We start from the raw sequence: 27,206 nt of genomic DNA on the forward strand, positions 1-27,206 counted from the left end.
ACAGTTAGGTCCATAACTGGGTAGATGAGTAGTGGAGGACACCGTGAGCACACTGGCCTGGTCTGGCTACCCAAGTAGGGGTACTGATGCAGAGGTTCCTAGGGGCAGCCATGGGGGAGGAGCAATGGCAGGTAGCGGTCCTCAGGCCACTGCAGGAGGAGCTGCTGACGTGGCACCAGTGGATCACAAAGACAGTGCAACACCTCCACTAGGGTTTCTACAGGGCCAGTGCCGATGAGATGTGGAAGACTTCTGCCGACTGGCAGATGCAAGACGCTGAATCGGCGCTGCTGTTGAAACCGAGACAGTCGATACCATCCCACACAGAGATCACCAGACCAGCCCACCTGCTCACAGATTGGGTTAGGAAGAACCGTCAATCAAAACTACTGGACCAATGGAGAGCCGAGATCCACGCCTCCCTGTAAATCCCACCCTCACGACAAAACAGCGCCAAAACTCGTAAACGAAAGAAAAAAATCAAAAGCAAAGAAACGGGCGACGAAAACAAAATTGCAGCATCGCAAGCAAAGACGGGGGCTGCAGGCCAGTTTTGATAAAGTTTTTTTTTTTTTTTTTGCTTTCGATACATTTATTTGTTTTCAATTCTATAAATGTTGCATTCGATTTTTTTATTTTTGATCTCAAAATCAATTTTTTGACTAGAGGCAGAGGAGGGTCGTGGTTTGGAGGAGGTGCGACGGCGAGGGCTGACTACCGGAGTACTGGCAGGACCAGCACTGAAGGGTGCTGCTATCTCTGAAGCTCCAAAGTCAGCCAGCTCCTCAACCAGCCGCTCCCTGAAGGCCAACTGTGTGAGATGCGCCAGCCCTTTCACCTTGGTCAGGTGCTGGTGCAGGATGAAGGAGTTGACGACAGCAGTGTCCACAAAGTGGTAAAAGAGGGTCTTGTACCACTTCATGGTCTTCTGCAGGACATGGCAGTAGCCAAGCAGAGCATCGGACAGGTCGACGCCCCCAATTCCAGCAGTGTAGTCCTTCACGGCACAAGGGATGGGGACATCCTTCCGTATCCAAGCTCCATTCTCCTTCACTCGGCGATTGGCAAAGTCATATAGATATATATACATACATACAGTTAGGTCCATAACTGGGTAGATGAGCAGCGGAGGACACCGTGGGCACACTGGCCTGGTCTGGCTACCCAAGTAGGGGTACTGATGCGGAGGTTCCTAGGGGCAGCCATGGGGGAAGAGCATTGGCAGGTAGCGGTCCTCAGGCCACTGCAGGAGGAGCTGCTGACGTGGCACCAGTGCATCACAAAGACAGTGCAACACCACCACTAGGGTTTCTACAGGGCCAGTGCCGATGAGATGTGGAAGACTTCTGCCGACTGGCCAGGAATTGAGAGGAAGGGATTGTGACTGGGTAGCTGAGTTGGCGTGAAGCAGAGAGTGTGTGCCAATGCTATGCGGGAGCGAGCGCCTGTGTGATAGAGAGCAGAATAGAGTGAGATAGGGAGTTAAGTGTAATTGTTTGGGCGTGGGTCTCAGCCGATAGGGGCCTTTTAGATTGTGTTTTTTAAGGCCAATAAACCTTCCTGACGTTGCTTTATACTTGTTGTCTGCTAAAGGAAAAAGACCCCCGCTTGCTACAATACTTTTGTTTGTTAACTTTCGAACTTTGGATTCACTTGACAATAGTACGTCCACCTGCTTCCGCAGTCAGTGCACCAGTCACAATCATAGATTTTATAGATTTGCTTTAACCCTGGCCAGTAGGAATTCGACCTGCCCACATCAAACATCTGCGTCTCTCTGCCCCCGCCCCTCCCCCAAGGCATCGCAGGCTGGCAGGCAGCACAGACACAAGGCTGCGCGCACACAAGAGCAAACCCACAAGCAGTGACCACATAGATACAGAATACTTTGTAAAAAATAATCCCAACGCTGGACGGGCCCCTTCGCTGGCTGGGGCCCCGGGACTCGAGCCCTGGTAAGCCCTTGCAATAAGTAAGCCTGACTACACCTATACTTAAGAATTAAACCGGCTCATCGTTATTGAAAGCGAAGAAAATGTGAACAATCTTCTGTTTTTCACTTCTGACAGATTACATACAAATTTAAATACATTCGCTACATCATGAATGAACCAACTGGCAATATATTGTCTTTGAAATGAACTTTACACCATTCCGCGATACAGCGAATAAAAAGCCTATCATTGAACTTTTATAACGTATATTTTGAAAACAACCACAGTCATACATACAACCTGCTACTTGAGAAACATAAATATTCTACTTTTCAGTAAATCTAAACATTTGAATAAGTCGTGAAGTGAACTTACTTTAAGCGCACTCTTCGGTCTGAAGTCATCTGAGGAGCCTTTTCTCAAAGTGGTCTGAAGGAAGAGCACTCGAGCGCTTTCAAATAATGAATCTGGGAACATCTGTGACAGTATCAAACACGTGTTTAATGATTTATTATCCATTATTCGAGTTGCATACTGCAACTTCGGAGTCCTATACGACAAGGTCAGTGTGGAACCGTGTATGCATGTCGTTATCCATCCAACACAAAACTATAATCGTGACTTTTGATCTTTAAAAAACATTGCTCGTGCCACTTTCCTTATGAATACGTTAATAAATAATCGAAGTCTTGTGGAGCTTACATCAGTTCATAATGACACAATCTGTTCCATATTTTGGATCTTTCTATCTCACGAGCAAAGTCACCGCTTCCCTGGTGGTCTAGTGGTTAGGATTCGGCGCTCTCACCGCCGCGGCCCGGGTTCGACTCCCGGTCAGGGAACTCGCTCTTTCCCGCCCCTTCCATAAGCGAATGGAAAATCAATAAATCAAATCTATTCACGCTAAGTAGAGTGCATGTTATCAAATATGTATTTCCTGACTTCCCGTTTCAATCCTTGTAATGAGGGTGGGAGGTGCTGTATTGTGAGAAGAAGGGCCATGTGCGCTGCTTGCAAAATGCAGGATGAGAAGGTAGCACATTACAAAGGATTGAGGGAGAGAGACGATACTGCATTTCATAATACATCTTGAGACAGGTGTGAATTCTCACACTGTCAGAGAGTTGGCGCTGTCTTGGAAATATTACAGTGGTGGGTCCAAGGAGACACTTTTGTAAGTCAATCTTATTTGCACGCTTGTATTATTTCATGCTAATTTGTCTTTGAGTGACCATCTAGGGAGGCATGTAAGAAATGCTGGAAATAAACTCATTCATGAACGGAAAAGATGTTCAGTTAAACTTCCGCAGTTTATTGTTAACCTATTTCTTGCTTTAATTTACTAATGTGATCTTTATAAGTGACATGGGAATCGAGAATTAGTCAAAGGTATTGAAGAGGTTACTACTGTAATTTGTGAGTTGTTGATTACTATAGAGGGAGGGCTGGAAGACTTAAGGGGATCTAAAATATACATTCTTTTTTTGTTTTGATTAGAGAAACATTGGTTTGAGCACCAGTTGAGCTTAAAACGTTTGAATTTAGGAGGAGATTAAGGTTAACCATCAACGGCTTTAAGGAAATCCCTGGTTTTGTTGTCCGTGAGAGCTGTTTGTATGTGTTCAGTTAGCAGTAAAGTGGCTGATGCAAGACGATCTTTTTGTGCAAAAGACAAACTGATTTTCAGATTCTGATTCTGAGATTCTAAATAAAAAACTGGCCAGTAAGTATTTTTCCAAATATTTTTTAGAACAGGTACAATGCTGATGGGTCTGTAGTTCGAAATGTGTTCTTTAATCAGATGGGGGTGATCAAGCCTTTCTTACAAATGGGATGAGTGTTATTTAAGATGCAAAGATTAGTAATGTGATGAATAATATTTTATACACATCTGTTGCGTGAAGAATGCTGACCAGCACCAGTCTACTCAAACACTCCAATATCAGCAACAAACTTAGGTTATGTTATGTTCATTATTATGCAGGAGGTAAACCATCTGGTATTTGAATGAGATGTAATCACTTCCAATAGATAAGACTGTAACCTGTCTATCTGAAGATGCAAAAAGGCTTCTCCAAACTCACATGTATATTTATCTATAATCTATATTTATGTTTTATGGAATAAACTTGTTACTTCTTCATCGCTGTATCCTGGGATTTACTAAAACCACTACAGATATAAAGAGCGATAATAATCTTGAATTCAATAAACATGATCCAGTGATTGTGCAGCTCTTGACTGCAGGTCTCTGCGCATACAGGGTGTTTAATGAGTCGCTGAATCGGCGCTGCTGTTGAAACCGAGACAGTCGATACCATCCCACACAGAGATCACCAGACCAGCCCACCTGCTCACTGATTGGGTTAGGAAGAACCGTCACTCAAAACTACTCGACCAATGGAGACCCATGATCCACGCCTCCCTGTAAATCCCACCCTCACGACAAAACAGCGCCAAAACTCGTAAATGAAAGAAAAAAAATCGAAAGCAAAGAAACTGGCGACGAAAACAAAAAATGCAGCATCACAAGCAAAGACGAGGGCTGCAGGCCAGTCTTGATAAAGTTTTTTTTTTTTTGATTTCAATACATTTATTTGTTTTCAATTCTATAAATGTTGCATTCGATTTTTTTATTTTTGATCTCAAAATCAATTTTTTGACTAGAGGCAGAGGAGGGTCGTGGTTTGGAGGAGGTGCGACGGCGAGGGCTGACTACCGGAGTACTGGCAGGACCAGCACTGAAGGGTGCTGCTATCTCTGAAGCTCCAAAGTCAGCCAGCTCCTCAACCAGCCGCTCCCTGAAGGCCAACTGTGTGAGATGCGCCAGCCCTTTCACCTTGGTCAGGTGCTGGTGCAGGATGAAGGAGTTGACGACAGCAGTGTCCACAAAGTGGTAAAAGAGGGTCTTGTACCACTTCATGGTCTTCTGCAGGACATGGCAGTAGCCGACCAGAGCATCGGACAGGTCGACGCCCCCAATTCCAGCAGTGTAGTCCTTCACGGCACAAGGGATGGGGACATCTTTCCGTATCCAAGCTCCATTCTCCTTCACTCGGCGATTGGCAAAGTCATATAGATATTAATTCATACATACAGTTATGTCCATAACTGGGTAGATGAGTAGTGGAGGACACCGTGAGCACACTGGCCTGGTCTGGCTACCCAAGTAGGGGTACTGATGCAGAGGTTCCTAGGGGCAGCCATGGGGGAGGAGCAATGGCAGGTAGCGGTCCTCAGGCCACTGCAGGAGGAGCTGCTGACGTGGCACCAGTGGATCACAAAGACAGTGCAACACCTCCACTAGGGTTTCTACAGGGCCAGTGCCGATGAGATGTGGAAGACTTCTGCCGACTGGCAGATGCAAGACGCTGAATCGGCGCTGCTGTTGAAACCGAGACAGTCGATACCATCCCACACAGAGATCACCAGACCAGCCCACCTGCTCACAGATTGGGTTAGGAAGAACCGTCAATCAAAACTACTGGACCAATGGAGAGCCGAGATCCACGCCTCCCTGTAAATCCCACCCTCACGACAAAACAGCGCCAAAACTCGTAAACGAAAGAAAAAAATCAAAAGCAAAGAAACGGGCGACGAAAACAAAATTGCAGCATCGCAAGCAAAGACGGGGGCTGCAGGCCAGTTTTGATAAAGTTTTTTTTTTTTTTTTTGCTTTCGATACATTTATTTGTTTTCAATTCTATAAATGTTGCATTCGATTTTTTTATTTTTGATCTCAAAATCAATTTTTTGACTAGAGGCAGAGGAGGGTCGTGGTTTGGAGGAGGTGCGACGGCGAGGGCTGACTACCGGAGTACTGGCAGGACCAGCACTGAAGGGTGCTGCTATCTCTGAAGCTCCAAAGTCAGCCAGCTCCTCAACCAGCCGCTCCCTGAAGGCCAACTGTGTGAGATGCGCCAGCCCTTTCACCTTGGTCAGGTGCTGGTGCAGGATGAAGGAGTTGACGACAGCAGTGTCCACAAAGTGGTAAAAGAGGGTCTTGTACCACTTCATGGTCTTCTGCAGGACATGGCAGTAGCCAAGCAGAGCATCGGACAGGTCGACGCCCCCAATTCCAGCAGTGTAGTCCTTCACGGCACAAGGGATGGGGACATCCTTCCGTATCCAAGCTCCATTCTCCTTCACTCGGCGATTGGCAAAGTCATATAGATATATATACATACATACAGTTAGGTCCATAACTGGGTAGATGAGCAGCGGAGGACACCGTGGGCACACTGGCCTGGTCTGGCTACCCAAGTAGGGGTACTGATGCGGAGGTTCCTAGGGGCAGCCATGGGGGAAGAGCATTGGCAGGTAGCGGTCCTCAGGCCACTGCAGGAGGAGCTGCTGACGTGGCACCAGTGCATCACAAAGACAGTGCAACACCACCACTAGGGTTTCTACAGGGCCAGTGCCGATGAGATGTGGAAGACTTCTGCCGACTGGCAAGGAATTGAGAGGAAGGGATTGTGACTGGGTAGCTGAGTTGGCGTGAAGCAGAGAGTGTGTGCCAATGCTATGCGGGAGCGAGCGCCTGTGTGATAGAGAGCAGAATAGAGTGAGATAGGGAGTTAAGTGTAATTGTTTGGGCGTGGGTCTCAGCCGATAGGGGCCTTTTAGATTGTGTTTTTTAAGGCCAATAAACCTTCCTGACGTTGCTTTATACTTGTTGTCTGCTAAAGGAAAAAGACCCCCGCTTGCTACAATACTTTTGTTTGTTAACTTTCGAACTTTGGATTCACTTGACAATAGTACGTCCACCTGCTTCCGCAGTCAGTGCACCAGTCACAATCATAGATTTTATAGATTTGCTTTAACCCTGGCCAGTAGGAATTCGACCTGCCCACATCAAACATCTGCGTCTCTCTGCCCCCGCCCCTCCCCCAAGGCATCGCAGGCTGGCAGGCAGCACAGACACAAGGCTGCGCACACACAAGAGCAAACCCACAAGCAGTGACCACATAGATACAGAATACTTTGTAAAAAATAATCCCAACGCTGGACGGGCCCCTTCGCTGGCTGGGGCCCCGGGACTCGAGCCCTGGTAAGCCCTTGCAATAAGTAAGCCTGACTACACCTATACTTAAGAATTAAACCGGCTCATCGTTATTGAAAGCGAAGAAAATGTGAACAATCTTCTGTTTTTCACTTCTGACAGATTACATCATGAATGAACCAACTGGCAATATATTGTCTTTGAAATGAACTTTACACCATTCCGCGATACAGCGAATAAAAAGCCTATCATTGAACTTTTATAACGTATATTTTGAAAACAACCACAGTCATACATACAACCTGCTACTTGAGAAACATAAATATTCTACTTTTCAGTACATCTAAACATTTGAATAAGTCGTGAAGTGAACTTACTTTAAGCGCACTCTTCGGTCTGAAGTCATCTGAGGAGCCTTTTCTCAAAGTGGTCTGAAGGAAGAGCACTCGAGCGCTTTCAAATAATGAATCTGGGAACATCTGTGACAGTATCAAACACGTGTTTAATGATTTATTATCCATTATTCGAGTTGCATACTGCAACTTCGGAGTCCTATACGACAAGGTCAGTGTGGAACCGTGTATGCATGTCGTTATCCATCCAACACAAAACTATAATCGTGACTTTTGATCTTTAAAAAACATTGCTCGTGCCACTTTCCTTATGAATACGTTAATAAATAATCGAAGTCTTGTGGAGCTTACATCAGTTCATAATGACACAATCTGTTCCATATTTTGGATCTTTCTATCTCACGAGCAAAGTCACCGCTTCCCTGGTGGTCTAGTGGTTAGGATTCGGCGCTCTCACCGCCGCGGCCCGGGTTCGATTCCCGGTCAGGGAACTCGCTCTTTCCCGCCCCTTCCATAAGCGAATGGAAAATCAATAAATCAAATCTATTCACGCTAAGTAGAGTGCATGTTATCAAATATGTATTTCCTGACTTCCCGTTTCAATCCTTGTAATGAGGGTGGGAGGTGCTGTATTGTGAGAAGAAGGGCCATGTGCGCTGCTTGCAAAATGCAGGATGCGAAGGTAGCACATTACAAAGGATTGAGGGAGAGAGACGATACTGCATTTCATAATACATCTTGAGACAGGTGTGAATTCTCACACTGTCAGAGAGTTGGCGCTGTCTTGGAAATATTACAGTGGTGGGTCCAAGGAGACACTTTTGTAAGTCAATCTTATTTGCACGCTTGTATTATTTCCTGACGGCTGCTAATTTGTCTTTGAGTGACCATCTAGGGAGGCATGTAAGAAATGCTGGAAATAAACTCATTCATGAACGGAAAAGATGTTCAGTTAAACTTCCGCAGTTTATTGTTAACCTATTTCTTGCTTTAATTTACTAATGTGATCTTTATAAGTGACATGGGAATCGAGAATTAGTCAAAGGTATTGAAGAGGTTACTACTGTAATTTGTGAGTTGTTGATTACTATAGAGGGAGGGCTGGAAGACTTAAGGGGATGTAAAATATACATTCTTTTTTTGTTTTGATTAGAGAAACATTGGTTTGAGTACCAGTTGAGCTTAAAACGTTTGAATTTAGGAGGAGATTAAGGTTAACCATCAACGGCTTTAAGGAAATCCCTGGTTTTGTTGTCCGTGAGAGCTGTTTGTATGTGTTCAGTTAGCAGTAAAGTGGCTGATGCAAGACGATCTTTTTGTGCAAAAGACAAACTGATTTTCAGATTCTGATTCTGAGATTCTAAATAAAAAACTGGCCAGTAAGTATTTTTCCAAATATTTTTTAGAACAGGTACAATGCTGATGGGTCTGTAGTTCGAAATGTGTTCTTTAATCAGATGGGGGTGATCAAGCCTTTCTTACAAATGGGATGAGTGTTATTTAAGATGCAAAGATTAGTAATGTGATGAATAATATTTTATACACATCTGCTGCGTGAAGAATGCTGACCAGCACCAGTCTACTCAAACACTCCAATATCAGCAACAAACTTAGGTTATGTTATGTTCATTATTATGCAGGAGGTAAACCATCTGGTATTTGAATGAGATGTAATCACTTCCAATAGATAAGACTGTAACCTGTCTATCTGAAGATGCAAAAAGGCTTCTCCAAACTCACATGTATATTTATCTATAATCTATATTTATGTTTTATGGAATAAACTTGTTACTTCTTCATCGCTGTATCCTGGGATTTACTAAAACCACTACAGATATAAAGAGCGATAATAATCTTGAATTCAATAAACATGATCCAGTGATTGTGCAGCTCTTGACTGCAGGTCTCTGCGCATACAGGGTGTTTAATGAGTCGCTGAATCGGCGCTGCTGTTTAAACCGAGACAGTCGATACCATCCCACACAGAGATCACCAGACCAGCCCACCTGCTCACTGATTGGGTTAGGAAGAACCGTCACTCAAAACTACTCGACCAATGGAGAGCCATGATCCACGCCTCCCTGTAAATCCCACCCTCACGACAAAACAGCGCCAAAACTCGTAAACGAAAGAAAAAAAATCGAAAGCAAAGAAACTGGCGACGAAAACAAAAAATGCAGCATCACAAGCAAAGACGAGGGCTGCAGGCCAGTCTTGATAAAGTTTTTTTTTTTTTTGATTTCAATACATTTATTTGTTTTCAATTCTATAAATGTTGCATTCGATTTTTTTATTTTTGATCTCAAAATCAATTTTTTGACTAGAGGCAGAGGAGGGTCGTGGTTTGGAGGAGGTGCGACGGCGAGGGCTGACTACCGGAGTACTGGCAGGACCAGCACTGAAGGGTGCTGCTATCTCTGAAGCTCCAAAGTCAGCCAGCTCCTCAACCAGCCGCTCCCTGAAGGCCAACTGTGTGAGATGCGCCAGCCCTTTCACCTTGGTCAGGTGCTGGTGCAGGATGAAGGAGCTGACGACAGCAGTGTCCACAAAGTGGTAAAAGAGGGTCTTGTACCACTTCATGGTCTTCTGCAGGACATGGCAGTAGCCGACCAGAGCATCGGACAGGTCGACGCCCCCAATTCCAGCAGTGTAGTCCTTCACGGCACAAGGGATGGGGACATCCTTCCGTATCCAAGCTCCATTCTCCTTCACTCGGCGATTGGCAAAGTCATATAGATATTAATTCATACATACAGTTAGGTCCATAACTGGGTAGATGAGTAGTGGAGGACACCGTGAGCACACTGGCCTGGTCTGGCTACCCAAGTAGGGGTACTGATGCGGAGGTTCCTAGGGGCAGCCATGGGGGAGGAGCAATGGCAGGTAGCGGTCCTCAGGCCACTGCAGGAGGAGCTGCTGACGTGGCACCAGTGGATCACAAAGACAGTGCAACACCTCCACTAGGGTTTCTACAGGGCCAGTGCCGATGAGATGTGGAAGACTTCTGCCGACTGGCAGATGCAAGACGCTGAATCGGCGCTGCTGTTGAAACCGAGACAGTCGATACCATCCCACACAGAGATCACCAGACCAGCCCACCTGCTCACTGATTGGGTTAGGAAGAACCGTCACTCAAAACTACTGGACCAATGGAGAGCCGAGATCCACGCCTCCCTGTAAATCCCACCCTCACGACAAAACAGCGCCAAAACTCGTAAACGAAAGAAAAAAATCAAAAGCAAAGAAACGGGCGACGAAAACAAAATTGCAGCATCGCAAGCAAAGACGGGGGCTGCAGGCCAGTTTTGATAAAGTTTTTTTTTTTTTTTTTGCTTTCGATACATTTATTTGTTTTCAATTCTATAAATGTTGCATTCGATTTTTTTATTTTTGATCTCAAAATCAATTTTTTGACTAGAGGCAGAGGAGGGTCGTGGTTTGGAGGAGGTGCGACGGCGAGGGCTGACTACCGGAGTACTGGCAGGACCAGCACTGAAGGGTGCTGCTATCTCTGAAGCTCCAAAGTCAGCCAGCTCCTCAAACAGCCGCTCCCTGAAGGCCAACTGTGTGAGATGCGCCAGCCCTTTCACCTTGGTCAGGTGCTGGTGCAGGATGAAGGAGTTGACGACAGCAGTGTCCACAAAGTGGTAAAAGAGGGTCTTCTACCACTTCATGGTCTTCTGCAGGACATGGCAGTAGCCAAGCAGAGCATCGGACAGGTCGACGCCCCCAATTCCAGCAGTGTAGTCCTTCACGGCACAAGGGATGGGGACATCCTTCCGTATCCAAGCTCCATTCTCCTTCACTCGGCGATTGGCAAAGTCATATAGATATATATACATACATACAGTTAGGTCCATAACTGGGTAGATGAGCAGCGGAGGACACCGTGGGCACACTGGCCTGGTCTGGCTACCCAAGTAGGGGTACTGATGCGGAGGTTCCTAGGGGCAGCCATGGGGGAAGAGCATTGGCAGGTAGCGGTCCTCAGGCCACTGCAGGAGGAGCTGCTGACGTGGCACCAGTGCATCACAAAGACAGTGCAACACCACCACTAGGGTTTCTACAGGGCCAGTGCCGATGAGATGTGGAAGACTTCTGCCGACTGGCCAGGAATTGAGAGGAAGGGATTGTGACTGGGTAGCTGAGTTGGCGTGAAGCAGAGAGTGTGTGCCAATGCTATGCGGGAGCGAGCGCCTGTGTGATAGAGAGCAGAATAGAGTGAGATAGGGAGTTAAGTGTAATTGTTTGGGCGTGGGTCTCAGCCGATAGGGGCCTTTTAGATTGTGTTTTTTAAGGCCAATAAACCTTCCTGACGTTGCTTTATACTTGTTGTCTGCTAAAGGAAAAAGACCCCCGCTTGCTACAATACTTTTGTTTGTTAACTTTCGAACTTTGGATTCACTTGACAATAGTACGTCCACCTGCTTCCGCAGTCAGTGCACCAGTCACAATCATAGATTTTATAGATTTGCTTTAACCCTGGCCAGTAGGAATTCGACCTGCCCACATCAAACATCTGCGTCTCTCTGCCCCCGCCCCTCCCCCAAGGCATCGCAGGCTGGCAGGCAGCACAGACACAAGGCTGCGCGCACACAAGAGCAAACCCACAAGCAGTGACCACATAGATACAGAATACTTTGTAAAAAATAATCCCAACGCTGGACGGGCCCCTTCGCTGGCTGGGGCCCCGGGACTCGAGCCCTGGTAAGCCCTTGCAATAAGTAAGCCTGACTACACCTATACTTAAGAATTAAACCGGCTCATCGTTATTGAAAGCGAAGAAAATGTGAACAATCTTCTGTTTTTCACTTCTGACAGATTACATACAAATTTAAATACATTCGCTACATCATGAATGAACCAACTGGCAATATATTGTCTTTGAAATGAACTTTACACCATTCCGCGATACAGCGAATAAAAAGCCTATCATTGAACTTTTATAACGTATATTTTGAAAACAACCACAGTCATACATACAACCTGCTACTTGAGAAACATAAATATTCTACTTTTCAGTACATCTAAACATTTGAATAAGTCGTGAAGTGAACTTACTTTAAGCGCACTCTTCGGTCTGAAGTCATCTGAGGAGCCTTTTCTCAAAGTGGTCTGAAGGAAGAGCACTCGAGCGCTTTCAAATAATGAATCTGGGAACATCTGTGACAGTATCAAACACGTGTTTAATGATTTATTATCCATTATTCGAGTTGCATACTGCAACTTCGGAGTCCTATACGACAAGGTCAGTGTGGAACCGTGTATGCATGTCGTTATCCATCCAACACAAAACTATAATCGTGACTTTTGATCTTTAAAAAACATTGCTCGTGCCACTTTCCTTATGAATACGTTAATACATAATCGAAGTCTTGTGGAGCTTACATCAGTTCATAATGACACAATCTGTTCCATATTTTGGATCTTTCTATCTCACGAGCAAAGTCACCGCTTCCCTGGTGGTCTAGTGGTTAGGATTCGGCGCTCTCACCGCCGCGGCCCGGGTTCGATTCCCGGTCAGGGAACTCGCTTTTTCCCGCCCCATCCATAAACGAATGGAAAATCAATAAATCAAAACGAGCACTAATCACGCTAAGTAGAGTGCATGTTATCAAATATGTATTTCCTGACTTCCCGTTTCAATCCTTGTAATGAGGGTGGGAGGTGCTGTATTGTGAGAAGAAGGGCCATGTGCGCTGCTTGCAAAATGCAGGATGCGAAGGTAGCACATTACAAAGGATTGAGGGAGAGAGACGATACTGCATTTCATAATACATCTTGAGACAGGTGTGAATTCTCACACTGTCAGAGAGTTGGCGCTGTCTTGGAAATATTACAGTGGTGGGTCCAAGGAGACACTTTTGTAAGTCAATCTTATTTGCACGCTTGTATTATTTCATGCTAATTTGTCTTTGAGTGACCATCTAGGGAGGCATGTAAGAAATGCTGGAAATAAACTCATTCATGAACGGAAAAGATGTTCAGTTAAACTTCCGCAGTTTATTGTTAACCTATTTCTTGCTTTAATTTACTAATGTGATCTTTATAAGTGACATGGGAATCGAGAATTAGTCAAAGGTATTGAAGAGGTTACTACTGTAATTTGTGAGTTGTTGATTACTATAGAGGGAGGGCTGGAAGACTTAAGGGGATCTAAAATATACATTCTTTTTTTGTTTTGATTAGAGAAACATTGGTTTGAGCACCAGTTGAGCTTAAAACGTTTGAATTTAGGAGGAGATTAAGGTTAACCATCAACGGCTTTAAGGAAATCCCTGGTTTTGTTGTCCGTGAGAGCTGTTTGTATGTGTTCAGTTAGCAGTAAAGTGGCTGATGCAAGACGATCTTTTTGTGCAAAAGACAAACTGATTTTCAGATTCTGATTCTGAGATTCTAAATAAAAAACTGGCCAGTAAGTATTTTTCCAAATATTTTTTAGAACAGGTACAATGCTGATGGGTCTGTAGTTCGAAATGTGTTCTTTAATCAGATGGGGGTGATCAAGCCTTTCTTACAAATGGGATGAGTGTTATTTAAGATGCAAAGATTAGTAATGTGATGAATAATATTTTATACACATCTGCTGCGTGAAGAATGCTGACCAGCACCAGTCTACTCAAACACTCCAATATCAGCAACAAACTTAGGTTATGTTATGTTCATTATTATGCAGGAGGTAAACCATCTGGTATTTGAATGAGATGTAATCACTTCCAATAGATAAGACTGTAACCTGTCTATCTGAAGATGCAAAAAGGCTTCTCCAAACTCACATGTATATTTATCTATAATCTATATTTATGTTTTATGGAATAAACTTGTTACTTCTTCATCGCTGTATCCTGGGATTTACTAAAACCACTACAGATATAAAGAGCGATAATAATCTTGAATTCAATAAACATGATCCAGTGATTGTGCAGCTCTTGACTGCAGGTCTCTGCGCATACAGGGTGTTTAATGAGTCGCTGAATCGGCGCTGCTGTTTAAACCGAGACAGTCGATACCATCCCACACAGAGATCACCAGACCAGCCCACCTGCTCACTGATTGGGTTAGGAAGAACCGTCACTCAAAACTACTCGACCAATGGAGAGCCATGATCCACGCCTCCCTGTAAATCCCACCCTCACGACAAAACAGCGCCAAAACTCGTAAACGAAAGAAAAAAAATCGAAAGCAAAGAAACTGGCGACGAAAACAAAAAATGCAGCATCACAAGCAAAGACGAGGGCTGCAGGCCAGTCTTGATAAAGTTTTTTTTTTTTTTGATTTCAATACATTTATTTGTTTTCAATTCTATAAATGTTGCATTCGATTTTTTTATTTTTGATCTCAAAATCAATTTTTTGACTAGAGGCAGAGGAGGGTCGTGGTTTGGAGGAGGTGCGACGGCGAGGGCTGACTACTGGAGTACTGGCAGGACCAGCACTGAAGGGTGCTGCTATCTCTGAAGCTCCAAAGTCAGCCAGCTCCTCAACCAGCCGCTCCCTGAAGGCCAACTGTGTGAGATGCGCCAGCCCTTTCACCTTGGTCAGGTGCTGGTGCAGGATGAAGGAGTTGACGACAGCAGTGTCCACAAAGTGGTAAAAGAGGGTCTTGTACCACTTCATGGTCTTCTGCAGGACATGGCAGTAGCCGACCAGAGCATCGGACAGGTCGACGCCCCCAATTCCAGCAGTGTAGTCCTTCACGGCACAAGGGATGGGGACATCCTTCCGTATCCAAGCTCCATTCTCCTTCACTCGGCGATTGGCAAAGTCATATAGATATTAATTCATACATACAGTTAGGTCCATAACTGGGTAGATGAGTAGTGGAGGACACCGTGAGCACACTGGCCTGGTCTGGCTACCCAAGTAGGGGTACTGATGCGGAGGTTCCTAGGGGCAGCCATGGGGGAGGAGCAATGGCAGGTAGCGGTCCTCAGGCCACTGCAGGAGGAGCTGCTGACGTGGCACCAGTGGATCACAAAGACAGTGCAACACCTCCACTAGGGTTTCTACAGGGCCAGTGCCGATGAGATGTGGAAGACTTCTGCCGACTGGCAGATGCAAGACGCTGAATCGGCGCTGCTGTTGAAACCGAGACAGTCGATACCATCCCACACAGAGATCACCAGACCAGCCCACCTGCTCACTGATTGGGTTAGGAAGAACCGTCACTCAAAACTACTGGACCAATGGAGAGCCGAGATCCACGCCTCCCTGTAAATCCCACCCTCACGACAAAACAGCGCCAAAACTCGTAAACGAAAGAAAAAAATCAAAAGCAAAGAAACGGGCGACGAAAACAAAATTGCAGCATCGCAAGCAAAGACGGGGGCTGCAGGCCAGTTTTGATAAAGTTTTTTTTTTTTTTTTTGCTTTCGATACATTTATTTGTTTTCAATTCTATAAATTTTGCATTCGATTTTTTTATTTTTGATCTCAAAATCAATTTTTTGACTAGAGGCAGAGGAGGGTCGTGGTTTGGAGGAGGTGCGACGGCGAGGGCTGACTACCGGAGTACTGGCAGGACCAGCACTGAAGGGTGCTGCTATCTCTGAAGCTCCAAAGTCAGCCAGCTCCTCAAACAGCCGCTCCCTGAAGGCCAACTGTGTGAGATGCGCCAGCCCTTTCACCTTGGTCAGGTGCTGGTGCAGGATGAAGGAGTTGACGACAGCAGTGTCCACAAAGTGGTAAAAGAGGGTCTTCTACCACTTCATGGTCTTCTGCAGGACATGGCAGTAGCCAAGCAGAGCATCGGACAGGTCGACGCCCCCAATTCCAGCAGTGTAGTCCTTCACGGCACAAGGGATGGGGACATCCTTCCGTATCCAAGCTCCATTCTCCTTCACTCGGCGATTGGCAAAGTCATATAGATATATATACATACATACAGTTAGGTCCATAACTGGGTAGATGAGCAGCGGAGGACACCGTGGGCACACTGGCCTGGTCTGGCTACCCAAGTAGGGGTACTGATGCGGAGGTTCCTAGGGGCAGCCATGGGGGAAGAGCATTGGCAGGTAGCGGTCCTCAGGCCACTGCAGGAGGAGCTGCTGACGTGGCACCAGTGCATCACAAAGACAGTGCAACACCACCACTAGGGTTTCTACAGGGCCAGTGCCGATGAGATGTGGAAGACTTCTGCCGACTGGCCAGGAATTGAGAGGAAGGGATTGTGACTGGGTAGCTGAGTTGGCGTGAAGCAGAGAGTGTGTGCCAATGCTATGCGGGAGCGAGCGCCTGTGTGATAGAGAGCAGAATAGAGTGAGATAGGGAGTTAAGTGTAATTGTTTGGGCGTGGGTCTCAGCCGATAGGGGCCTTTTAGATTGTGTTTTTTAAGGCCAAGAAACCTTCCTGACGTTGCTTTATACTTGTTGTCTGCTAAAGGAAAAAGACCCCCGCTTGCTACAATACTTTTGTTTGTTAACTTTCGAACTTTGGATTCACTTGACAATAGTACGTCCACCTGCTTCCGCAGTCAGTGCACCAGTCACAATCATAGATTTTATAGATTTGCTTTAACCCTGGCCAGTAGGAATTCGACCTGCCCACATCAAACATCTGCGTCTCTCTGCCCCCGCCCCTCCCCCAAGGCATCGCAGGCTGGCAGGCAGCACAGACACAAGGCTGCGTGCACACAAGAGCAAACCCACAAGCAGTGACCACATAGATACAGAATACTTTGTAAAAAATAATCCCAACGCTGGACGGGCCCCTTCGCTGGCTGGGGCCCCGGGACTCGAGCCCTGGTAAGCCCTTGCAATAAGTAAGCCTGACTACACCTATACTTAAGAATTAAACCGGCTCATCGTTATTGAAAGCGAAGAAAATGTGAACAATCTTCTGTTTTTCACTTCTGACAGATTACATACAAATTTAAATACATTCGCTACATCATGAATGAACCAACTGGCAATATATTGTCTTTGAAATGAACTTTACACCATTCCGCGATACAGCGAATAAAAAGCCTATCATTGAACTTTTATAACGTATATTTTGAAAACAACCACAGTCATACATACAACCTGCTACTTGAGAAACATAAATATTCTACTTTTCAGTACATCTAAACATTTGAATAAGTCGTGAAGTGAACTTACTTTAAGCGCACTCTTCGGTCTGAAGTCATCTGAGGAGCCTTTTCTCAAAGTGGTCTGAAGGAAGAGCACTCGAGCGCTTTCAAATAATGAATCTGGGAACATCTGTGACAGTATCAAACACGTGTTTAATGATTTATTATCCATTATTCGAGTTGCATACTGCAACTTCGGAGTCCTATACGACAAGGTCAGTGTGGAACCGTGTATGCATGTCGTTATCCATCCAACACAAAACTATAATCGTGACTTTTGATCTTTAAAAAACATTGCTCGTGCCACTTTCCTTATGAATACGTTAATACATAATCGAAGTCTTGTGGAGCTTACATCAGTTCATAATGACACAATCTGTTCCATATTTTGGATCTTTCTATCTCACGAGCAAAGTCACCGCTTCCCTGGTGGTCTAGTGGTTAGGATTCGGCGCTCTCACCGCCGCGGCCCGGGTTCGATTCCCGGTCAGGGAACTCGCTTTTTCCCGCCCCATCCATAAACGAATGGAAAATCAATAAATCAAAACGAGCACTAATCACGCTAAGTAGAGTGCATGTTATCAAATATGTATTTCCTGACTTCCCGTTTCAATCCTTGTAATGAGGGTGGGAGGTGCTGTATTGTGAGAAGAAGGGCCATGTGCGCTGCTTGCAAAATGCAGGATGCGAAGGTAGCACATTACAAAGGATTGAGGGAGAGAGACGATACTGCATTTCATAATACATCTTGAGACAGGTGTGAATTCTCACACTGTCAGAGAGTTGGCGCTGTCTTGGAAATATTACAGTGGTGGGTCCAAGGAGACACTTTTGTAAGTCAATCTTATTTGCACGCTTGTATTATTTCATGCTAATTTGTCTTTGAGTGACCATCTAGGGAGGCATGTAAGAAATGCTGGAAATAAACTCATTCATGAACGGAAAAGATGTTCAGTTAAACTTCCGCAGTTTATTGTTAACCTATTTCTTGCTTTAATTTACTAATGTGATCTTTATAAGTGACATGGGAATCGAGAATTAGTCAAAGGTATTGAAGAGGTTACTACTGTAATTTGTGAGTTGTTGATTACTATAGAGGGAGGGCTGGAAGACTTAAGGGGATCTAAAATATACATTCTTTTTTTGTTTTGATTAGAGAAACATTGGTTTGAGCACCAGTTGAGCTTAAAACGTTTGAATTTAGGAGGAGATTAAGGTTAACCATCAACGGCTTTAAGGAAATCCCTGGTTTTGTTGTCCGTGAGAGCTGTTTGTATGTGTTCAGTTAGCAGTAAAGTGGCTGATGCAAGACGATCTTTTTGTGCAAAAGACAAACTGATTTTCAGATTCTGATTCTGAGATTCTAAATAAAAAACTGGCCAGTAAGTATTTTTCCAAATATTTTTTAGAACAGGTACAATGCTGATGGGTCTGTAGTTCGAAATGTGTTCTTTAATCAGATGGGGGTGATCAAGCCTTTCTTACAAATGGGATGAGTGTTATTTAAGATGCAAAGATTAGTAATGTGATGAATAATATTTTATACACATCTGCTGCGTGAAGAATGCTGACCAGCACCAGTCTACTCAAACACTCCAATATCAGCAACAAACTTAGGTTATGTTATGTTCATTATTATGCAGGAGGTAAACCATCTGGTATTTGAATGAGATGTAATCACTTCCAATAGATAAGACTGTAACCTGTCTATCTGAAGATGCAAAAAGGCTTCTCCAAACTCACATGTATATTTATCTATAATCTATATTTATGTTTTATGGAATAAACTTGTTACTTCTTCATCGCTGTATCCTGGGATTTACTAAAACCACAACAGATATAAAGAACGATAATAACCAGCTCCTCAACCAGCCGCTCCCTGAAGGCCAACTGTGTGAGATGCGCCAGCCCTTTCACCTTGGTCAGGTGCTGGTGCAGGATGAAGGAGTTGACGACAGCAGTGTCCACAAAGTGGTAAAGGAGGGTCTTGTACCACTTCATGGTCTTCTGCAGGACATGGCAGTAGCCAAGCAGAGCATTGGACAGGTCGACGCCCCCAATTCCAGCAGTGTAGTCCTTCACGGCACAAGGGATGGTGACATCCTTCCGTATCCAAGCTCCATTCTCCTTCACTCGGCGATTGGCAAAGTCATATAGATATATATACATACATACAGTTAGGTCCATAACTGGGTAGATGAGCAGCGGAGGACACCGTGGGCACACTGGCCTGGTCTGGCTACCCAAGTAGGGGTACTGATGCGGAGGTTCCTAGGGGCAGCCATGGGGGAAGAGCATTGGCAGGTAGCGGTCCTCAGGCCACTGCAGGAGGAGCTGCTGACGTGGCACCAGTGCATCACAAAGACAGTGCAACACCACCACTAGGGTTTCTACAGGGCCAGTGCCGATGAGATGTGGAAGACTTCTGCCGACTGGCAGATGCAAGACGCTGAATCGGCGCTGCTGTTGAAACCGAGACAGTCGATACCATCCCACACAGAGATCACCAGACCAGCCCACCTGCTCACTGATTGGGTTAGGAAGAACCGTCACTCAGAACTACTGGACCAATGGAGAGCCGAGATCCACGCCTCCCTGTAAATCCCACCCTCACGACAAAACAGCGCCAAAACTCGTAAACGAAAGAAAAAAATCAAAAGCAAAGAAACGGGCGACGAAAACAAAATTGCAGCATCGCAAGCAAAGACGGGGGCTGCAGGCCAGTTTTGATAAAGTTTTTTTTTTTTTTTTGCTTTCGATACATTTATTTGTTTTCAATTCTATAAATGTTGCATTCGATTTTTTTATTTTTGATCTCAAAATCAATTTTTTGACTAGAGGCAGAGGAGGGTCGTGGTTTGGAGGAGGTGCGACGGCGAGGGCTGACTACCGGAGTACTGGCAGGACCAGCACTGAAGGGTGCTGCTATCTCTGAAGCTCCAAAGTCAGCCAGCTCCTCAACCAGCCGCTCCCTGAAGGCCAACTGTGTGAGATGCGCCAGCCCTTTCACCTTGGTCAGGTGCTGGTGCAGGATGAAGGAGTTGACGACAGCAGTGTCCACAAAGTGGTAAAAGAGGGTCTTGTACCACTTCATGGTCTTCTGCAGGACATGGCAGTAGCCAAGCAGAGCATCGGACAGGTCGACGCCCCCAATTCCAGCAGTGTAGTCCTTCACGGCACAAGGGATGGGGACATCCTTCCGTATCCAAGCTCCATTCTCCTTCACTCGGCGATTGGCAAAGTCATATAGATATATATACATACATACAGTTAGGTCCATAACTGGGTAGATGAGCAGCGGAGGACACCGTGGGCACACTGGCCTGGTCTGGCTACCCAAGTAGGGGTACTGATGCGGAGGTTCCTAGGGGCAGCCATGGGGGAAGAGCATTGGCAGGTAGCGGTCCTCAGGCCACTGCAGGAGGAGCTGCTGACGTGGCACCAGTGCATCACAAAGACAGTGCAACACCACCACTAGGGTTTCTACAGGGCCAGTGCCGATGAGATGTGGAAGACTTCTGCCGACTGGCCAGGAATTGAGAGGAAGGGATTGTGACTGGGTAGCTGAGTTGGCGTGAAGCAGAGAGTGTGTGCCAATGCTATGCGGGAGCGAGCGCCTGTGTGATAGAGAGCAGAATAGAGTGAGATAGGGAGTTAAGTGTAATTGTTTGGGCGTGGGTCTCAGCCGATAGGGGCCTTTTAGATTGTGTTTTTTAAGGCCAATAAACCTTCCTGACGTTGCTTTATACTTGTTGTCTGCTAAAGGAAAAAGACCCCCGCTTGCTACAATACTTTTGTTTGTTAACTTTCGAACTTTGGATTCACTTGACAATAGTACGTCCACCTGCTTCCGCAGTCAGTGCACCAGTCACAATCATAGATTTTATAGATTTGCTTTAACCCTGGCCAGTAGGAATTCGACCTGCCCACATCAAACATCTGCGTCTCTCTGCCCCCGCCCCTCCCCCAAGGCATCGCAGGCTGGCAGGCAGCACAGACACAAGGCTGCGCGCACACAAGAGCAAACCCACAAGCAGTGACCACATAGATACAGAATACTTTGTAAAAAATAATCCCAACGCTGGACGGGCCCCTTCGCTGGCTGGGGCCCCGGGACTCGAGCCCTGGTAAGCCCTTGCAATAAGTAAGCCTGACTACACCTATACTTAAGAATTAAACCGGCTCATCGTTATTGAAAGCGAAGAAAATGTGAACAATCTTCTGTTTTTCACTTCTGACAGATTACATACAAATTTAAATACATTCGCTACATCATGAATGAACCAACTGGCAATATATTGTCTTTGAAATGAACTTTACACCATTCCGCGATACAGCGAATAAAAAGCCTATCATTGAACTTTTATAACGTATATTTTGAAAACAACCACAGTCATACATACAACCTGCTACTTGAGAAACATAAATATTCTACTTTTCAGTACATCTAAACATTTGAATAAGTCGTGAAGTGAACTTACTTTAAGCGCACTCTTCGGTCTGAAGTCATCTGAGGAGCCTTTTCTCAAAGTGGTCTGAAGGAATAGCACTCGAGCGCTTTCAAATAATGAATCTGGGAACATCTGTGACAGTATCAAACACGTGTTTAATGATTTATTATCCATTATTCGAGTTGCATACTGCAACTTCGGAGTCCTATACGACAAGGTCAGTGTGGAACCGTTTATGCATGTCGTTATCCATCCAACACAAAACTATAATCGTGACTTTTGATCTTTAAAAAACATTGCTCGTGCCACTTTCCTTATTAATACGTTAATAAATAATTGAAGTCTTGTGGAGCTTACATCAGTTCATAATGTCACAATCTGTTCCATATTTTGGATCTTTCTATCTCACGAGCGAAGTCACCGCTTCCCTGGTGGTCTAGTGGTTAGGATTCGGCGCTCTCACCGCCGCGGCCCGGGTTCGATTCCCGGTCAGGGAACTATCTTTCCCGCCCCTTCCATAAACGAATGGAAAATCAATAAATCAAATCTATTCACGCTAAGTAGAGTGCATGTTATCAAATATGTATTTCCTGACTTCCCGTTTCAATCTTTGTAATGAGGGTGGGAGGTGCTGTATTGTGAGAAGAAGGGCCATGTGCGCTGCTTGCAAAATGCAGGATGCGAAGGTAGCACATTACAACGGATTGAGGGAGAGAGACGATACTGCATTTCATAATACATCTTGAGACAGGTGTGGATGCTCACACTGTCAGAGAGTTGGCGCTGTCTTGGAAATATTACAGTGGTGGGTCCAAGGAGACACTTTTGTAAGTCAATCTTATTTGCACGCTTGTATTATTTCCTGACGGCTGCTAATTTGTCTTTGAGTGACCATCTAGGGAGGCATGTAAGAAATGCTGGAAATAAACTCATTCATGAACGGAAAAGATGTTCAGTTAAACTTCCGCAGTTTATTGTTAACCTATTTCTTGCTTTAATTTACTAATGTGATCTTTATAAGTGACATGGGAATCGAGAATTAGTCAAAGGTATTGAAGAGGTTACTACTGTAATTTGTGAGTTGTTGATTACTATAGAGGGAGGGCTGGAAGACTTAAGGGGATCTAAAATATACATTCTTTTTTTGTTTTGATTAGAGAAACATTGGTTTGAGCACCAGTTGAGCTTAAAACGTTTGAATTTAGGAGGAGATTAAGGTTAACCATCAACGGCTTTAAGGAAATCCCTGGTTTTGTTGTCCGTGAGAGCTGTTTGTATGTGTTCAGTTAGCAGTAAAGTGGCTGATGCAAGACGATCTTTTTGTGCAAAAGACAAACTGATTTTCAGATTCTGATTCTGAGATTCTAAATAAAAAACTGGCCAGTAAGTATTTTTCCAAATATTTTTTAGAACAGGTACAATGCTGATGGGTCTGTAGTTCGAAATGTGTTCTTTAATCAGATGGGGGTGATCAAGCCTTTCTTACAAATGGGATGAGTGTTATTTAAGATGCAAAGATTAGTAATGTGATGAATAATATTTTATACACATCTGCTGCGTGAAGAATGCTGACCAGCACCAGTCTACTCAAACACTCCAATATCAGCAACAAACTTAGGTTATGTTATGTTCATTATTATGCAGGAGGTAAACCATCTGGTATTTGAATGAGATGTAATCACTTCCAATAGATAAGACTGTAACCTGTCTATCTGAAGATGCAAAAAGGCTTCTCCAAACTCACATGTATATTTATCTATAATCTATATTTATGTTTTATGGAATAAACTTGTTACTTCTTCATCGCTGTATCCTGGGATTTACTAAAACCACTACAGATATAAAGAGCGATAATAATCTTGAATTCAATAAACATGATCCAGTGATTGTGCAGCTCTTGACTGCAGGTCTCTGCGCATACAGGGTGTTTAATGAGTCGCTGAATCGGCGCTGCTGTTTAAACCGAGACAGTCGATACCATCCCACACAGAGATCACCAGACCAGCCCACCTGCTCACTGATTGGGTTAGGAAGAACCGTCACTCAAAACTACTCGACCAATGGAGAGCCATGATCCACGCCTCCCTGTAAATCCCACCCTCACGACAAAACAGCGCCAAAACTCGTAAACGAAAGAAAAAAAATCGAAAGCAAAGAAACTGGCGACGAAAACAAAAAATGCAGCATCACAAGCAAAGACGAGGGCTGCAGGCCAGTCTTGATAAAGTTTTTTTTTTTTTTGATTTCAATACATTTATTTGTTTTCAATTCTATAAATGTTGCATTCGATTTTTTTATTTTTGATCTCAAAATCAATTTTTTGACTAGAGGCAGAGGAGGGTCGTGGTTTGGAGGAGGTGCGACGGCGAGGGCTGACTACCGGAGTACTGGCAGGACCAGCACTGAAGGGTGCTGCTATCTCTGAAGCTCCAAAGTCAGCCAGCTCCTCAACCAGCCGCTCCCTGAAGGCCAACTGTGTGAGATGCGCCAGCCCTTTCACCTTGGTCAGGTGCTGGTGCAGGATGAAGGAGTTGACGACAGCAGTGTCCACAAAGTGGTAAAAGAGGGTCTTCTACCACTTCATGGTCTTCTGCAGGACATGGCAGTAGCCGACCAGAGCATCGGACAGGTCGACGCCCCCAATTCCAGCAGTGTAGTCCTTCACGGCACAAGGGATGGGGACATCCTTCCGTATCCAAGCTCCATTCTCCTTCACTCGGCGATTGGCAAAGTCATATAGATATATATACATACATACAGTTAGGTCCATAACTGGGTAGATGAGCAGCGGAGGACACCGTGGGCACACTGGCCTGGTCTGGCTACCCAAGTAGGGGTACTGATGCAGAGGTTCCTAGGGGCAGCCATGAGGGAGGAGCAATGGCAGGTAGCGGTCCTCAGGCCACTGCAGGAGGAGCTGCTGACGTGGCACCAGTGGATCACAAAGACAGTGCAACACCTCCACTAGGGTTTCTACAGGGCCAGTGCCGATGAGATGTGGAAGACTTCTGCCGACTGGCAAGGAATTGAGAGGAAGGGATTGTGACTGGGTAGCTGAGTTGGCGTGAAGCAGAGAGTGTGTGCCAATGCTATGCGGGAGCGAGCGCCTGTGTGATAGAGAGCAGAATAGAGTGAGATAGGGAGTTAAGTGTAATTGTTTGGGCGTGGGTCTCAGCCGATAGGGGCCTTTTAGATTGTGTTTTTTAAGGCCAATAAACCTTCCTGACGTTTCTTTATACTTGTTGTCTGCTAAAGGAAAAAGACCCCCGCTTGCTACAATACTTTTGTTTGTTAACTTTCGAACTTTGGATTCACTTGACAATAGTACGTCCACCTGCTTCCGCAGTCAGTGCACCAGTCACAATCATAGATTTTATAGATTTGCTTTAACCCTGGCCAGTAGGAATTCGACCTGCCCACATCAAACATCTGCGTCTCTCTGCCCCCGCCCCTCCCCCAAGGCATCGCAGGCTGGCAGGCAGCACAGACACAAGGCTGCGTGCACACAAGAGCAAACCCACAAGCAGTGACCACATAGATACAGAATACTTTGTAAAAAATAATCCCAACGCTGGACGGGCCCCTTCGCTGGCTGGGGCCCCGGGACTCGAGCCCTGGTAAGCCCTTGCAATAAGTAAGCCTGACTACACCTATACTTAAGAATTAAACCGGCTCATCGTTATTGAAAGCGAAGAAAATGTGAACAATCTTCTGTTTTTCACTTCTGACAGATTACATACAAATTTAAATACATTCGCTACATCATGAATGAACCAACTGGCAATATATTGTCTTTGAAATGAACTTTACACCATTCCGCGATACAGCGAATAAAAAGCCTATCATTGAACTTTTATAACGTATATTTTGAAAACAACCACAGTCATACATACAACCTGCTACTTGAGAAACATAAAAATTCTACTTTTCAGTACATCTAAACATTTGAATAAGTCGTGAAGTGAACTTACTTTAAGCGCACTCTTCGGTCTGAAGTCATCTGAGGAGCCTTTTCTCAAAGTGGTCTGAAGGAAGAGCACTCGAGCGCTTTCAAATAATGAATCTGGGAACATCTGTGACAGTATCAAACACGTGTTTAATGATTTATTATCCATTATTCGAGTTGCATACTGCAACTTCGGAGTCCTATACGACAAGGTCAGTGTGGAACCGTGTATGCATGTCGTTATCCATCCAACACAAAACTATAATCGTGACTTTTGATCTTTAAAAAACATTGCTCGTGCCACTTTCCTTATAAATACGTTAATAAATAATCGAAGTCTTGTGGAGTTTACATCAGTTCATAATGACACAATCTGTTCCATATTTTGGATCTTTCTATCTCACGAGCGAAGTCACCGCTTCCCTGGTGGTCTAGTGGTTAGGATTCGGCGCTCTCACCGCCGCGGCCCGGGTTCGATTCCCGGTCAGGGAACTCGCTCTTTCCCGCCCCTTCCATAAGCGAATGGAAAATCAATAAATCAAATCTATTCACGCTAAGTAGAGTGCATGTTATCAAATATGTATTTCCTGACTTCCCGTTTCAATCTTTGTAATGAGGGTGGGAGGTGCTGTATTGTGAGAAGAAGGGCCATGTGCGCTGCTTGCAAAATGCAGGATGCGAAGGTAGCACATTACAAAGGATCGAGGGAGAGAGACGATACTGCATTTCATAATACATCTTGAGACAGGTGTGAATTCTCACACTGTCAGAGAGTTGGCGCTGTCTTGGAAATATTACAGTGGTGGGTCCAAGGAGACACTTTTGTAAGTCAATCTTATTTGCACGCTTGTATTATTTCCTGACGGCTGCTAATTTGTCTTTGAGTGACCATCTAGGGAGGCATGTAAGAAATGCTGGAAATAAACTCATTCATGAACGGAAAAGATGTTCAGTTAAACTTCCGCAGTTTATTGTTAACCTATTTCTTGCTTTAATTTACTAATGTGATCTTTATAAGTGACATGGGAATCGAGAATTAGTCAAAGGTATTGAAGAGGTTACTACTGTAATTTGTGAGTTGTTGATTACTATAGAGGGAGGGCTGGAAGACTTAAGGGGATGTAAAATATACATTCTTTTTTTGTTTTGATTAGAGAAACATTGGTTTGAGCACCAGTTGAGCTTAAAACGTTTGAATTTAGGAGGAGATTAAGGTTAACCATCAACGGCTTTAAGGAAATCCCTGGTTTTGTTGTCCGTGAGAGCTGTTTGTATGTGTTCAGTTAGCAGTAAAGTGGCTGATGCAAGACGATCTTTTTGTGCAAAAGACAAACTGATTTTCAGATTCTGATTCTGAGATTCTAAATAAAAAACTGGCCAGTAAGTATTTTTCCAAATATTTTTTAGAACAGGTACAATGCTGATGGGTCTGTAGTTCGAAATGTGTTCTT

At 44.8% G+C, this 27,206-nt stretch overlaps 6 non-coding genes across 6 annotated transcripts; all 6 read left to right on the forward strand.

Annotated features, from left to right (window-relative positions):
- The first annotated feature begins 2,704 nt into the window (after positions 1-2,704).
- trnae-cuc (transfer RNA glutamic acid (anticodon CUC)) lies at positions 2,705-2,776 on the forward strand. Its single transcript has one exon. It is a non-coding gene; the product is annotated as a tRNA-Glu (tRNA).
- Positions 2,777-7,708: 4,932 nt separating this feature from the next.
- Positions 7,709-7,780, forward strand: trnae-cuc (transfer RNA glutamic acid (anticodon CUC)). Its single transcript has one exon. It is a non-coding gene; the product is annotated as a tRNA-Glu (tRNA).
- A 4,965-nt stretch (positions 7,781-12,745) lies between these two features.
- Positions 12,746-12,817, forward strand: trnae-cuc (transfer RNA glutamic acid (anticodon CUC)). Its single transcript has one exon. It is a non-coding gene; the product is annotated as a tRNA-Glu (tRNA).
- Positions 12,818-17,781: 4,964 nt separating this feature from the next.
- On the forward strand, positions 17,782-17,853 carry trnae-cuc (transfer RNA glutamic acid (anticodon CUC)). The gene has a single exon. It is a non-coding gene; the product is annotated as a tRNA-Glu (tRNA).
- Positions 17,854-22,234: 4,381 nt separating this feature from the next.
- trnae-cuc (transfer RNA glutamic acid (anticodon CUC)) lies at positions 22,235-22,306 on the forward strand. Its single transcript has one exon. It is a non-coding gene; the product is annotated as a tRNA-Glu (tRNA).
- A 3,869-nt stretch (positions 22,307-26,175) lies between these two features.
- trnae-cuc (transfer RNA glutamic acid (anticodon CUC)) lies at positions 26,176-26,247 on the forward strand. The gene has a single exon. It is a non-coding gene; the product is annotated as a tRNA-Glu (tRNA).
- The last annotated feature ends 959 nt before the right edge of the window (positions 26,248-27,206 follow it).

The sequence above is a fragment of the Amia ocellicauda genome, chromosome 14, assembly GCF_036373705.1.
Source record: "Amia ocellicauda isolate fAmiCal2 chromosome 14, fAmiCal2.hap1, whole genome shotgun sequence".
Lineage (NCBI taxonomy): Eukaryota > Metazoa > Chordata > Actinopteri > Amiiformes > Amiidae > Amia > Amia ocellicauda.